The following is a 13438-nucleotide window of genomic DNA, read 5'->3' as shown; positions in this document are numbered from 1 at the left end:
GCGGACACTGTCTCTCCCAAGGTACACATAGACTTCCAGATCTCTTGTTCTTCAAAACCCAATTTTCAGGAATGAAAACACACACACACACACGCTTCAAATCATGGGTGATTATGATAGATCCACAATATTGTGTCTGGCAGCAGCTATTTGTATATGGAAAATGTGCATAACATATGTACCCATCTGTTTGCATAATCAGCCATTTTGCACGCACATTTGTGGACTGTATGTAAACAATTTAGATAACCACATTTGAAAATTGGTTGCTATGAGAGGTCGGGTTTTGTGTGGCTGAAAGAGAGAACATAAGAAACAAACTCAGAGGAAAAACAGTTAATGTCTGATTTCATTAATGAAGTGGAAGATGTCATCCCAGTTCCACCAAAGGCTCCTACTAATGCTACTTTCATAAGCAATTTGTGGATACATTCATAAGCACCTATTACTTCAAATTTGACCATTTATATTTAAATTGAGAGCTAATGTAACTTCCTTTTGTTTAACCATCAGTGCATATGTCCAATTATGATACAGTACATTCTGTCCCCACCAAAAAAGGGATGAAACCAGACTACAGATGTCATTGTACAGCAAAAATAAATGGATAATGGAAAAAAAACCCCCACAATTAGCATACACATCTTTTCAGGTCAAATTTTCTGGTAGAAAATAGCTTTACTTCCCTGGAGAACTCTGACAAGCAGTTGGAGAGTAAGCAATTTGCAGTGTTGCAGACAGTGGTTAGTTCATAGCCTCTGACTTATTTTTCTCTTCCTTTGACTTCCCCATTATCTCCAAAGACACAACAACTACCATTGCACACAATAGGTATGTCTACACAGCAAAATTATTTTTAAAAATGGCCGTAGTTTTGAAATAAGTTTGTGAGCATTTACACAAAATATTTGAAATAGCAGACAGCTTATTTTGAATTTGGTAAACCTCATTGTACAAGGAATAGCGCCTACTCTGAAATAGATATTTTGGAATAGAAGCTGTGTAGACAGGGAATAGAAGTTATTTGAAAATAAACAATTCCAGAATATCTTATCCTGAAATAATTCTGCTGTGTAGACATGGTATTTTGGATTAGACCCCTCTGGAAGCAGCAGTCCAGGGGCCCTAATCCAAAATAGGCTTTAGTGTGTTTAGACACACTATTTCAAAATAGATTTTGCTTATGCCAGGGCTTCTCTGTAGTGTAGGCTCTTTGTTCTGAAATATCTTATTTTGGAACAATAATTCTGGAATAAACTATTCTGGAATAACCTTGCTGTGTAGACATACCCAACATGATTTCTAACACAACAGGTGCAGTTAGCAAAACAGTTGAGAAGAAATATAGTCTAGTTGTTCAAGCCTAGGGCTATTCCCAGGTACTCTGTGATTCAGAGTAAGATTCAATTTGAGAAAATGGGGGCTTTAGCATATCTGGAGATATATAATCTGAATTGCAAATATTCAACAGAAAGAAGAAATCTGCAATGCTGAAGAATTTATGGTGCCATAAAACAGCAAATTAGACTTGAGTTTGCAATGCAACATTTCAGAGAAAAGAGTCCAAGGCAGTTTGGAGCTCTACAAGCAGAAGTGTTATGTCAGCAAATATTGCTGTGATAATTCTGCCCTCTAATTTTCAGGCAACTGCATCTGGAATATTGTGTTCTCTTCCAGGCACCAAATTTCTCCAGCACTGTTGACTAAGTGGAGAGAGGTCTGAGCTGAGGAGGCCACAGGGATTCATTTACTAGGAAAGATTCAAACTATTAATTATGTATAGCTTGATTGTTCTGTGACTACTGGACACATTGTAACAGTCCACAACTATTTGAAAGGGATAAATATCTAGAAGGGAGCAAGTATAACTTGTAGTAATTGGATAAAATTCAGAAGGGGAAATTTTAGCTGAACATTATTAAATAATTACAGATCATTGGGATGTGGAGAAGACAACCTTGGGAAAAGATAAAAGCCTAATCTGTTGGCACATTTGAAACTAGACCAGACAAGGTTCTAGTAAGTGAATAATAGGATATAAACATCTAGCAGCAGGAAAAGAAAGTAACTAAGCCTAAGGAATACCTCTGATTTCTAGATTGTAGGATTCAACTTCCACCTCTGGAAAGTAGAGATAACAAACCTTAAATATAGCAAAGGTAGCACAGGGGAAATAATTCATTAATGTTTGTAAAGTATTTTGAGATCCTCAACTTTAAGGTACCATAGAAGTGCAAAATGTGATGATTATTGTTAATCTTCCTATCTAACTGCCCATCTAGAGAGAGAGGCTCGTCTTGCAACTGCTGCATTGACCTGGCATTCAGATGTTGGAGGTGCAGTTCCTGGCTCTGCCACAGACTTCTATCAGAAACTCACTTAATTTCTCTTTGTCTCAGATTCCCAACTATAAAATGAGAATAATTATACTTTTCTCCTACTTACGTCCATTTAGATTGTAACGTCTTCGAGGCAGAGACTGCTTCTACTATGTGTAACCACAGTGCTAGCACAGTAGCACGCTAATGTCACTTGGGATCCTAAATACTTTAATAATAATCATCATTATGTCATGGTGCTACTAATATGCATAATGACCTAAAAATGTGTCGGTCACAACAGGAATATCAAAGGCTATCAGGGCATATGTAAATATCATGATATATCTAATCTATGCCTGGATGAACACTTGTCAAATAGTCAGTAAGTAGAGGAGTGGGCCCCAGTGCTTCTGAATAAATGAATAAAGGACGGACACAATCTGTCTGGCAATATGTCCAAAGTCCAAAAAAGAGAGTAGTCTATGGATATGTACAGCTTCTTGTGCATGAGAGAAGATACAGGGTAGGTATCTAACTGATCAAGTAAAGCAAACTATTGATATAACTACAGCCAAGATGAAAGGAAGGTGTCAGAGACTTTACTATTTTGGAGGTCTGTGATGAGGCATCTGCCCCACAGTGGTCCTATAAGAGTTAAAGGCAGCCCCAGGGCTGCCCTGCAGACAACCAATAGGGAACAGTTCTGAGGAACAGCCAGTCAGCAACAAGTAAGCCCTATGTAAAAGAAACTACAGAGCAGGGGATGTCAGTTTCCTCAGGGGAGCCCAGAGAGAAGCATCTGTGTGCCTTTGGGGCTGGGAACCATCTGCACTGTGGACAGGGCTGTGCTGTGGATAGGGCAGTTAGGGGATTGCTAGATCATGGTCCTGAGGCAAGGGCAGGGAATGTGCTAGGGGCTACGATGGGGAAGTGACCCGGGAAAGAAGGGGAAAGGTGGAAGAAGGCGGAGGGAGGCTGCCCCTAGAGGGTTCCTGTATGAGGACCAGAATAGCACATAAGCCTGCTCCTCCCTTTCTCCCCACACTTGACAAAGATAAATATGGCCAAATGAAACTGCAGCTTGCCTCTGGAGCAAGGGAAAAGATTGAAGCCTGCAGTGATAGGATAATGGACTGCTATGCTACTGGAAGGAGGGAGAGACAATACAGCACAGCGGTGCCTGGAAAGGGGATACTCTCATCCAGGATGAGATGGGGGCCCAAAAGTGAAGTGATGATGAAACACTACCAGAGGAGGGGCGTATCCCACATGAGGAGAGAATTAATTCCCAGGATGTTCAACGAGAGGGACAATAGGGGGAGTCCACCCTGTCACGTCTGGTGGAGAATGCCAGCAGGCAGTCACCACTGACGTGAGGGGAAGTTTGAGGCTTGTGAAGAGATTGCAAGGGAGGAATAGGTAGAGAGACACTGAGAGTATGGAGACATGATAGGAGGAAAGTGTTCATATACTCTCCTGAGGGCCCAGCAGCGACAGTGTGAGGTTTGTTTACATACACATCTAGTTTGCTGGGAACTGAGGTACACATTTACCCCACACTAGCCCCTTTTCAAAGAGGACTAGATCAGAACTCATTAACAAACTGTTAATGTGTGTCAGCAGCATTCACTTGGGCAGCTTGTTTGCAAGAGCTTAGTACAAGGTAGAGTGATTCCCTAGCTTGCTGCAAACTAATTGTTCACGTAGACAAACACACAGGCTGTGGTTACACTACCCTTCCCTTTCAGAAGGGGCATGTAAATTATGGTTGTTTGAAAATGCAGATGAGGTGCTGATATGAATATTCAGTGCTTCATTTCCATACTGGTGGACCCCTGGCCCACTGAAAGTGCTGATTTCAAACTAAAAATACCCGTGTAGCCAGGGTTCCTTCGAAAGGGTTCCTCAATTTCAAAAGCACCCTTCTTTCCAATTGGTTTTGGGAACAAGTGGGAGTGGGAAGAGTTCAAATCACTGCACTTTATACCCACAGTTCTTAGCAACAGCAGCCTGCTACAGGAGTGTTTTAGTTCTGTACCATGGGAGACCAGTCAAGTACCGTCATTTAGAAAAGAAGATAGATGTTTTTGATTATAGGGTGAAAATATTCTACCTGCCTAAACTGATGAGGAAGAAAGACGTGAAAACCCATGCAGTGATGCCCACTGCTGCTTTACCACAAGGACGAAAGGCTGGTAACAATCACAGAAATAAGCTCCCCTCAGCTGCACATAACGAGGCTTCAAGTGGAATTATGGGTTCTGGTGAAATCACAAAAACCACAAGACCTAAGCTTGTATGTTTGTCAGAACCTCAGCATGGAATCCTGGTCTTAATATATGTACTTTAGGAGAGTATTGTCTACAGTTATCTAAAATTAGCCACCCCTAGAATTAACCTTGTGTTTGAGTTAACATCTTCTTCTCTCTCATTTTTCTGTCTTAGGTCCCCTCAACTGTATTAATAGTCCTTCTTCACTGCCTCCTCCCCACACCTCATTTCTGATCCTTTTTACTATTTTATTTAAGTTTCTTATTCGTTAGCAAGATATTGTAAATAAAACAACATCACTGGGGTCATTCTCCATTGCCTTACATCTTGGCTGTGTCTACACTTACAAAAAACTTCGAAATGGCCATGCTAATGGCCAAATTGAAGCATACTGATGAGGTGCTGGTAGGGATAAGGGGATTTCAGTGTTGTCAGGGTCCTTCTGAAAAGGACCCCCATGTAGACAAGCCTTGGGTGAGTGAAATGTGGCACTTTCGAAGTGCCACAGCTGGCGACGTGCTAATGAGGTGCTGAATATTCATTTCAGTGCCTCATTAGTATGCTTTGATTTGGCCATTAGCGTGGCCATTTCGAAGTTTTTTGTAAGTGCAGACATAGCCCTTGTGTAGTCGTTTACACCCATGTGGAAGGTGTATACATTGTTACCACATTAACCAGTTAATATTTTACACTGGTTTTGCATAGGTGTACTGGGATACAGTGCAGAGGAGAATCAGTCCAGGGAGGCTTTTTAGGATAATGTTGTCAGTGGGCCAAATGCCAAGGTCCTTACCTGATTTGCCTCAATGTCAAGTAATGGATGAATCAACACTTTCAGGGGATGACACCTTTTACGTCTGTTTTCTAAGATAGCTCCAAAATCATCATTCTTCATCAACTGTCTTCTGTCTGTCTGGCACTCAGTTATTTCAAGACTGAACAGACATCTTTCATGCTTATGCAGATGCTCCTGGCAGTCCTTAGTTATCTTGTAAGTGAAGACTGACTGTGTTTAGCTTTCTAAAGTTCATGATACGGTGTCTACTTCAGCTGTTAGTCCTGATGAATGAATGCCTCTTGCAGGGAAAGATCATTACCAGTTTGTGCTTCTGCAAATCAAGTTACATAAGTAGTTGAAGTGTTCACATACAGAGAGAACTATTCCGTCCATAGGATGAAGTGGGGCAGCTGCCCCAGGCCCTGCACTTCTGTGGGCCCTGTGGTGGCCACCCCAACTGTCCTATGGACAAGAAGGACTGGGGGCTAGGGGACCTAGCTCCACAGCAGAGGTTGCTGCCCCTCCTCACTAACCATGTGGGCAGCGGGAGCTCATGAACCTGCTCCACACCACCCTCCTTGCCCTGCTCCTCTCCAGCAGCGGGAAGCAGAGAAGCAGGATGCGACAGGCTGGGAGGGCTGCATAGTAAGGTGGAACACTGCTCTGGCTCCCGCTGCTTGCCTGGTGAGTGGGCATGGGTAGCAACCCCCGCCATGGTGCCTGGCTCCTAAAACCCCAGTAACATTCCTTGGGGGAGGGGATGGAACAGGAGTGGGTCCACAGAAGGCTTGGGGGGGGTTGCTTGGGCCCCATGCCTGGGGCACTGTGGTAGGTTCCCCCAAGTCCCTCCTCCTTCCGCTGGACAGCTCTGCCTACAAAATAAGGTTAATGTTGTACATATTTTAGAATATTCACTGATGATAACATCAGATTCATCAAAAGGCTTTAATTTGAGCACCACAATATTCTGCTATATTTTTTAAAAAGCAGCTCAAACACTATCCTACTCACAAAAGCACAAAGCATTAGTTTTTTGAGATGACAACGTGAGTGCTGAACCAAAATTCAAGGGGAATGTTGCCTGAATAAAAGCCAGATGGAAGGAATCTAGAAGTGGCAAAGATTATTTTTATGACTAGTATGCCAGGACTGCAATATGTTTATGCACATCTTATGTTGTTTGGTGGCTCAGGGTGAGAACCGTATCCTGGGGTTTACTGCTCACTGTGGGAGCTCCCCTTTGAGACCACTTCTGGGGACCAACTCCTGAACATTAGCACCAAAGTATTCATCACAAAAGGGAGTTGACAAGCATCCTTGTCATACCATGCCCTCTGTTCAGACAGTCTAGGTTGTTCAAGACTCGTGTTCTTTTAACACCTTCTTGTAACCCTTACGTCTAAATAGATGCTGGCTTTGCTTTTACTACAGTGTTCCCTTCTGCATAAATTTTTAATCCAAGCATCTCTTTGGGGCTTTGATATTTATGGCTCAGTAAGGTAAGGAAGAGGGTGTACCCCACATAATGGCAGGCCCTTTATGGCTCTGTCTTCCAACCTCAGGACTCTGCATATGCAAAAAAGCCCACTTCCCCTCTTGGAGTTAACCTGTGGCTCTCAACCCCATGGCTGAGTCGTTCCCTTCCCCCTTTCCTGGAAGGTTGAGACTTGAACTCTCTTGGTTAAGGGATTCTCCCTGCTGATGAAAGGGTGAATGTTTCTAGCACTGCCCCCCCTGTGTGTGTGTTATTGTCATGGAGCAAAGCTATCTCCTCAGCCAGGCAATTTGCTTGTCCACAGACATTCTGAGGGTTGTCTGGATGTGAATTTAAAATCATTGTAAACTCAAATATTGGACTTGCTGTAAAGAAACACAATCAATTTCCACTACAGTTACCAACTTCTGCTTCCACAGGGAGTCAGATGTATCTGAGCCCACTAGGATACTACAGAGACGTATTAACTGGCATCTAAGAGCCTTCCCTCAGAACTTGTGATGCCGGCTTTTTGCCTGGATGGACAGATGTTGAATCAGCCTCTCTGTCCTAGGAATTTTCACATGTGGTATCAGCATGATGACCTTGTGCTAACAATGTTACTTCCTTGAGATGCTGAGTAGACAACACAATGGTGACTGCTGGGGAAGGACCCAAGCTGGGCAGGAGCCTTGTGACCACCCCATGTGACTCCTCCCGCACCACCCTTAGCCTGGGGAAGGGCCTCACCTCTTTCTGCCCCACCCCCACTCCACCCCTTCCTCAAGTCCTACCTCTGCTCTGCCCCCTCTTTACCCCCTGATCTGCCCCCCACGTCACTTCTTCCCCCTAGTCTCATGCATGAACGATATGGCCTGGAGTGCAAGTGGGCAGCCTGGCACAGGCTGCTGGGGTCACCCCCTCACAGTCACTAGTGGCAGCAGGGAGAAGGGGAGTGGCCTAGCCCCAGCCCACTCAGCTCCCGCCATTCCCAGACATGTTGGTCTGCTTCCACCTCCAGGGAGTGTGGACAGTGGTCCCACTCCTTCCCTGAGTGATGCAGCTGGGAGCTGGGCAAACGAAGTAGGAAGGGGCTGGGTTGCTCTGTGTCCGCCACCATCCATCCCCTCCAGCCTGCTTCAGACCTCCCACTAGTCCCCTGCATCTTGTCAGGTGGTAGGGGGGCAAAGTACTGGGCTCAGGGCAGATGGACAAACTGACCAGTCTGTGGCGGCTGGCCTCATGACCCTCCCCCTGTGCTCTTTGGGGAGGGGGGCACGTGACACTGTGACACACACTCCCGGTGTCACCCCTGAGGCAAAGGCAACTGGTTACTCCATAAAGCTCAGTTTTCACCTTCTGAAACCCCTCTGTGGTCTGTAAGATGCGTTCAAAGGGACTGTGCTCATCTGCAGAACTCTTGGCAGTTAGCACTTGGAACAATGCTGCCCCCAAGCAATCTGCTGCTCCCGTCCCACAATGGTCCATCATGAGCTAACTGGGCCAAATCACTCCTATACCTTTCATAACTGTGTACTTGCAAACACTGGCAGGAAGTATCTTTCCTAGAGGGGCGCTCCCAAACAATAATCCTTGTCTCATTAAAGCTTCGATTAAAATAGGAATATTGTTGGGAACATGCTGGGCCTTATTCTCATTTATCCTATGCTCTTTTACGCTACTCTGGCAAGTAAAGGTACCTTAAAGTGGGCGTACATGTAATTTGTTCCCACAGAAAGGCAGCTTTATGCTGCCAAAATGGTTTAAATGAAAATCAGGCCCACAACTATTTAAACCCCCCATGTGTGTTTGTAAATGAATAGATCCATGCTATGGGGTATACCTGCTGTAGTTCTTTGTGTGTGTATGCAATTATCTGATTAGATCAAACACTTGCATGCTTGAAAATTAGCAAGTTTAATTAATGAATGTATCTCCAGGCACTTGATGTGTAATTCATGCCTCGATGATCCGCAGCAGATGTGTATGAGCTACAGGTGTCCAAGTAATGGGATTATGTCTAGTTTAGTAGATATGGTACCTGAACTAATTTGCTGAAATACATTCCCTAAGGAATACATGTTTTCCATATTTCATGTGAAATTTATGACAGCCGGGTACACCGTAGGCCTTCAGTTGGGACTCTCTTTTTCTTTGTTGACCTGAATGAACAGCTAAATATTGCGGCTGTGTTTACACTTGCATTCCTCTTTTAAAGAGGTATGCAAATGAGGCACATTGAAAATGCAAATGAGGTACACATTTGCATAGCTGACCCCTCATTTGCTTATTCTTATTTTGATATAGCTTCTTTTGAAAGAAGAAAACCAGTGTAAACACTGCTCTTTCGAAAGTAAGCCCCCAGCTTCAAAAGAATCCTTCTTCCCGTTAAAAAACGGGAAGAAGGATTCTTTTGAAGATGGGGTTTACTTTCGAAAGAGAAGTGTCTACACTGGTTTTCTTCTTTCAAAAAAAGCTATATCAAAATAAGAATATGCAAATGAGGTGTCAGCTATGCAAATTTGTGCCTTATTTGCATTTTATTTACTTCATTTGCATACCTCTTTTGAAAGAGGAATGCAAGGGTAGACACAGCCTGAGTGTATCTGGAAATCTTTTTAGGATGTTGATCCTGTAATAGGCAAAGTAAATTTTGAAACAATGAAGAGTCTTCAGGGGTGGCTTTGGAGAAGGGGCTTGCAAAGTCTATAGCCACCCTAAAATTTGCCTTAGCCTTTCCTCTCCCTGCCACTGTAGCCACCCCCGTCAGCACAAAGATTAAATGTCACTCAGAAGGAAAGGTGATATGGTATGACATTGCCATGCTTACTTCTGTGCTGCTGCTACTGCTGCTGGTGGTGGTGGTGATGGTGGTGCTGCTGCTGCTGCTGCCACCTTCAGAGCTGGGCACTTGGTCAACGACCCTGGTCACCAACCAACTCTGAGGGTAGAGAGGCTTGAGTGACAACAACTGGCCAGTCATTCAGCTTTGAAGACAGCATGGCTGCCAGGAGCAGCAAAGTAAATGTGGAACACTGAGCGTAGGGTAGGAGCTGGGGCTGGAAATAATATATGAGGGAAGGGAGCGTGCAGGGAGAGAGATGGGAAGGAGCATATATAAAGGAAGGGGATCACAGATGGGGAGAAGGGGCATCAATAGAGGAGGGGGTCATTAAGGAGGAAGGGGAAATGTATGGGGAGGGAGGTGACAGGTGGAGGTAGAACTTGGTTGCGGGAGGTCACAGAGCAAGAGAAAGAAGCGAATCTTGTGGGGGATGCATAGGTGAGGAGGAATCACTGATAGAGGAAGGGGTCAAGGTTTGGGGAACAAATTACAGGGAGAGAGCACTGAACAGAGAGGGTGTGAGGACAGAGGAGGAGCTCCAGATGAACAGGCCCTACCAAGGAGGGACTGGCACGTGGTGGAGTGGTAATGCACAGCCTGGTGTGGGGCACTGCATGCCACAAGGGTGGCATAGGGACAGGGTGTTGTGACAGAGCAGGGAGCTCCAGGGGTGATGCTGTAAGATGGGTGGCAGGGCCAGCAGACATTGCAAAGGGTCCAGCCTTACCACCATGGCAGTCTGAGTTCTGTTAGCCCAAACCTCACAGGCACTGAGCTGTGGTGCTGGGCGGCAGGTGGTGTGAAGCGTGTGGGTCTGTTCTTGGGGGTATTATGGAAAGCAAGGAGACTTAGGAGGTATATGAATGTAGAAGTAATTAGTGGCTTGTCTTGACTTGAGTTATTGGCCCCAGTCCACTTCTTATGGTCACAGTCACATGTCTCTGTGATACAAACTGCCACCACAGTATTAATTAGTATTTTTATTTTAGTCTCTAAGGCTATGTCTAGATTGCAGAGAACTGTCAGCAAAAGATACGCACATTATGTAATGCCCTCTCTGCCAACACATCCCTTCCTCCTTGTGGAACAAGGATGACCAGGATGTCAGCAGAAGGCTCCTGACATGTCAGACTTATGTCCGGTGAGGTTGGGTCTCCTGATAGAAGCTTGCAATCTAGACATAGCCATAGAGAAGCCAAAGATTTAGTGGTCATGGAGGCTGAAATTTCCCCCAAAGAAATTACAGGTTTCCTATTTGATGTATCACAGTATGTTGAGGTATCTTGGGCCTATATTTAAAAATGTAAAGACCCTGAACTGAAAGATTTTTGCTGACAGAAAGGTATTTTTGAGGTTTATAACATATGGTAGAAAGTAAAAGAATAATTTTAGTTAAACAGAAGTACCTAGAAGAAAACTGGATGAAATTTATAAGTAGTTTGTCTATGTTAGATTGATTTTTGCAATGCAGTAAAAAATACAGTGTTCCTTATTTTAAGGAAAAGATTAGGAAAGTTTCTTTGGTATATTTTGCTTTCTTGCAGGCAGGCAGAATTCAGTGGAATTACATGAGGATGAATTTGACTCTGTGTTTTTTAGAACGTGGTGACTTTCACTTCATGTGGCTCTTCATTGTATAAAGCTTTGCATTCATATTTTGGATATTGCATGTCATGCTCATCACCTCATAAAAGAGTCTTGAGAAAATATTTTCAAAAGACCCTAAATCCTGTTTTCAAAAGTGACTTACGCACCTACATTCCATTGACTTTGAATGAATTTTGCGTATGCTATCATTAATGATTTTACTCAAGTGGGAAAACGACTATTTACGCTGCTTCAAAAATAATCCCTAATTTGTGCGTAAAAAGAGTTCAAGGCTGGGATTTTATTCCTGATCATTCTGTGAACTCCAGGTTGAGGGAAACTTAGAAAATCAACTGTATTTTTCATTCTAATATTTATAAACCCATGAGGGAAATACACACAAAACAAATTGATGAAACAGGAATGAAGCTGTATACACATTTATGTGCCCATTTCGTATTTACATCACTTTGAATTAGTGACACAATTTTCAAAAGCTCTCAATATTGACCTAACTTTGCTCTTTATTCGTCTCATGGGAATAAAGCTGGTCCAATGCTGTGTACTCTTAAAATCTCGTGATGGCTATCTGTAAGTTAACATATTTGGAAGAACTCATTCAACAAAATAGTTACTTGTTTTTATCTAAACCAAGTACTACAAAGAGTTTTTATTACCACAGACTCTTCAGTGATATGCAGGGAGGAGATGTGTTTGATCATAGGACTCCACATGTAGAGGTTTCCCCAATAGTGCTGTCCCCCTCTCACATTCAGTATTCACTGAGCTCTTGGGAGTCCATTTAAGTGTCAGGCTCTGAACTGAATTTGAAGGAATTTCCCCCATTCTGGAAAGATGTTTGGAAAGAGTATCTTGGTTTTCCTGGCAGTAGTGTGAGCTCATCCTTCCCTATTCTCTGTCACATGGATGGAACACTCTGTTGAACACTGTGCCAATTATAGAAGGTGTATACAGGAAAGACAGATCACCTCTGCCTTCTGAAGGACTTACAAAATCATTGAGATTTTTAGTAAAGTTATAGCCACTAAAGAAATAAGCGTCATGAAAGAAATGTCAGTAGATATCCTAATATTGAATATGGCAAAGAGAACAGCATCTATCTTGGTGAAATATTAGACCATTTTTGCAAAAGAAGGTAGAATCATTTTTTTCTACACCATTTTGCTATGAATTGTTCCTGTTTATGATCTATCAAGCCTCTTTTCTCCTTGCATAAGTGATCATCTCTTATTTGTGCTTCAAACAGACAAAGAACTCCAAAATACAAAAAATATATGAGGGTGAGTCACCAGGAAGGAACTACCTGAATATGTTAAGGAAAAGATATCGCATGTATTTATTTAGATAAACTCCTTTACACTGTGTGTCTGCAATTTCCATATAAAACTAGTTCTTCTTGATGCCAGGTTCTGGTCCACCAACCCTGACAATGTAAAATGCTGACATTTGTGTGTATTAGAATGAAGCATTTTTACCTGGGCAGTGAGGATAACGCTGAAGTCAGAACAGGAGGGTTTTAAAGTTCCTCCCTGGGGCAACATTTTCCCCAAGACAACAACATGAGGCTGGTTTTTAATTTAGCAGAGAATGTATGAGGGGAACACAGTTTACTTCTGTCCCAGGTGTGAATGGGTAAAATCTGTAGTATGTGTTTGTTTCATTTCATAGTTTTCATAGCTGGACAAAACAGGTCAGTTTGTGGCTGCACAAGCAATTGGGGAAGATGCTCCCACCCTTGATGGGCAGTATTTCATGCTCTGAGCTGCCAGCAAAGTACCACAGCCAGACTGTGTGCAACCAAACCTAGAAGTCAGAGACAGAGATGGCACTCTTGAGATATGAGTCAAGAGTCAGCTGGGTCAGGAGATGGGGTGGTCAGGAGACAGACAAACTGGCAGTTGGGAACCACAAATCTCTGGAGAAGTAGGAGCAGGCGCAACTAGCAGGAAGCACAGGGCACACAGTCTGGACCAGGATGAAACCCAGTGGTTCAGATGGTTTCCTGTTGCTGACCCTAGCTTAAGTAGCACCAGCAGGCCCATTAGGTGCTCTGGATTCTGCTCCTAATACCTCAGGATTGGGACCTCGCACAGGGGCTGGACTTCAGGGGTTTCAGGTAAGCTATTGCCAGCAAGCTTGCC

The 13438-nt window shown here is 43.5% G+C and overlaps 1 protein-coding gene across 1 annotated transcript in view; it reads left to right on the top strand.

Moving 5' to 3' along the window:
* Positions 1-13438, top strand: part of SCGN (secretagogin, EF-hand calcium binding protein) — a 45338-nt gene that overhangs the window by 25185 nt on the left and 6715 nt on the right. The gene's annotated exons all lie outside the window — the stretch shown is intronic.

The sequence above is a fragment of the Carettochelys insculpta genome, chromosome 2 (genome assembly GCF_033958435.1).
Source record: "Carettochelys insculpta isolate YL-2023 chromosome 2, ASM3395843v1, whole genome shotgun sequence".
In the NCBI taxonomy this organism is placed as follows: domain Eukaryota; kingdom Metazoa; phylum Chordata; order Testudines; family Carettochelyidae; genus Carettochelys; species Carettochelys insculpta.
The sequence above is the reverse complement of the archived record's forward strand: the minus strand, read 5'-3'. Positions and strand labels throughout refer to the sequence as shown.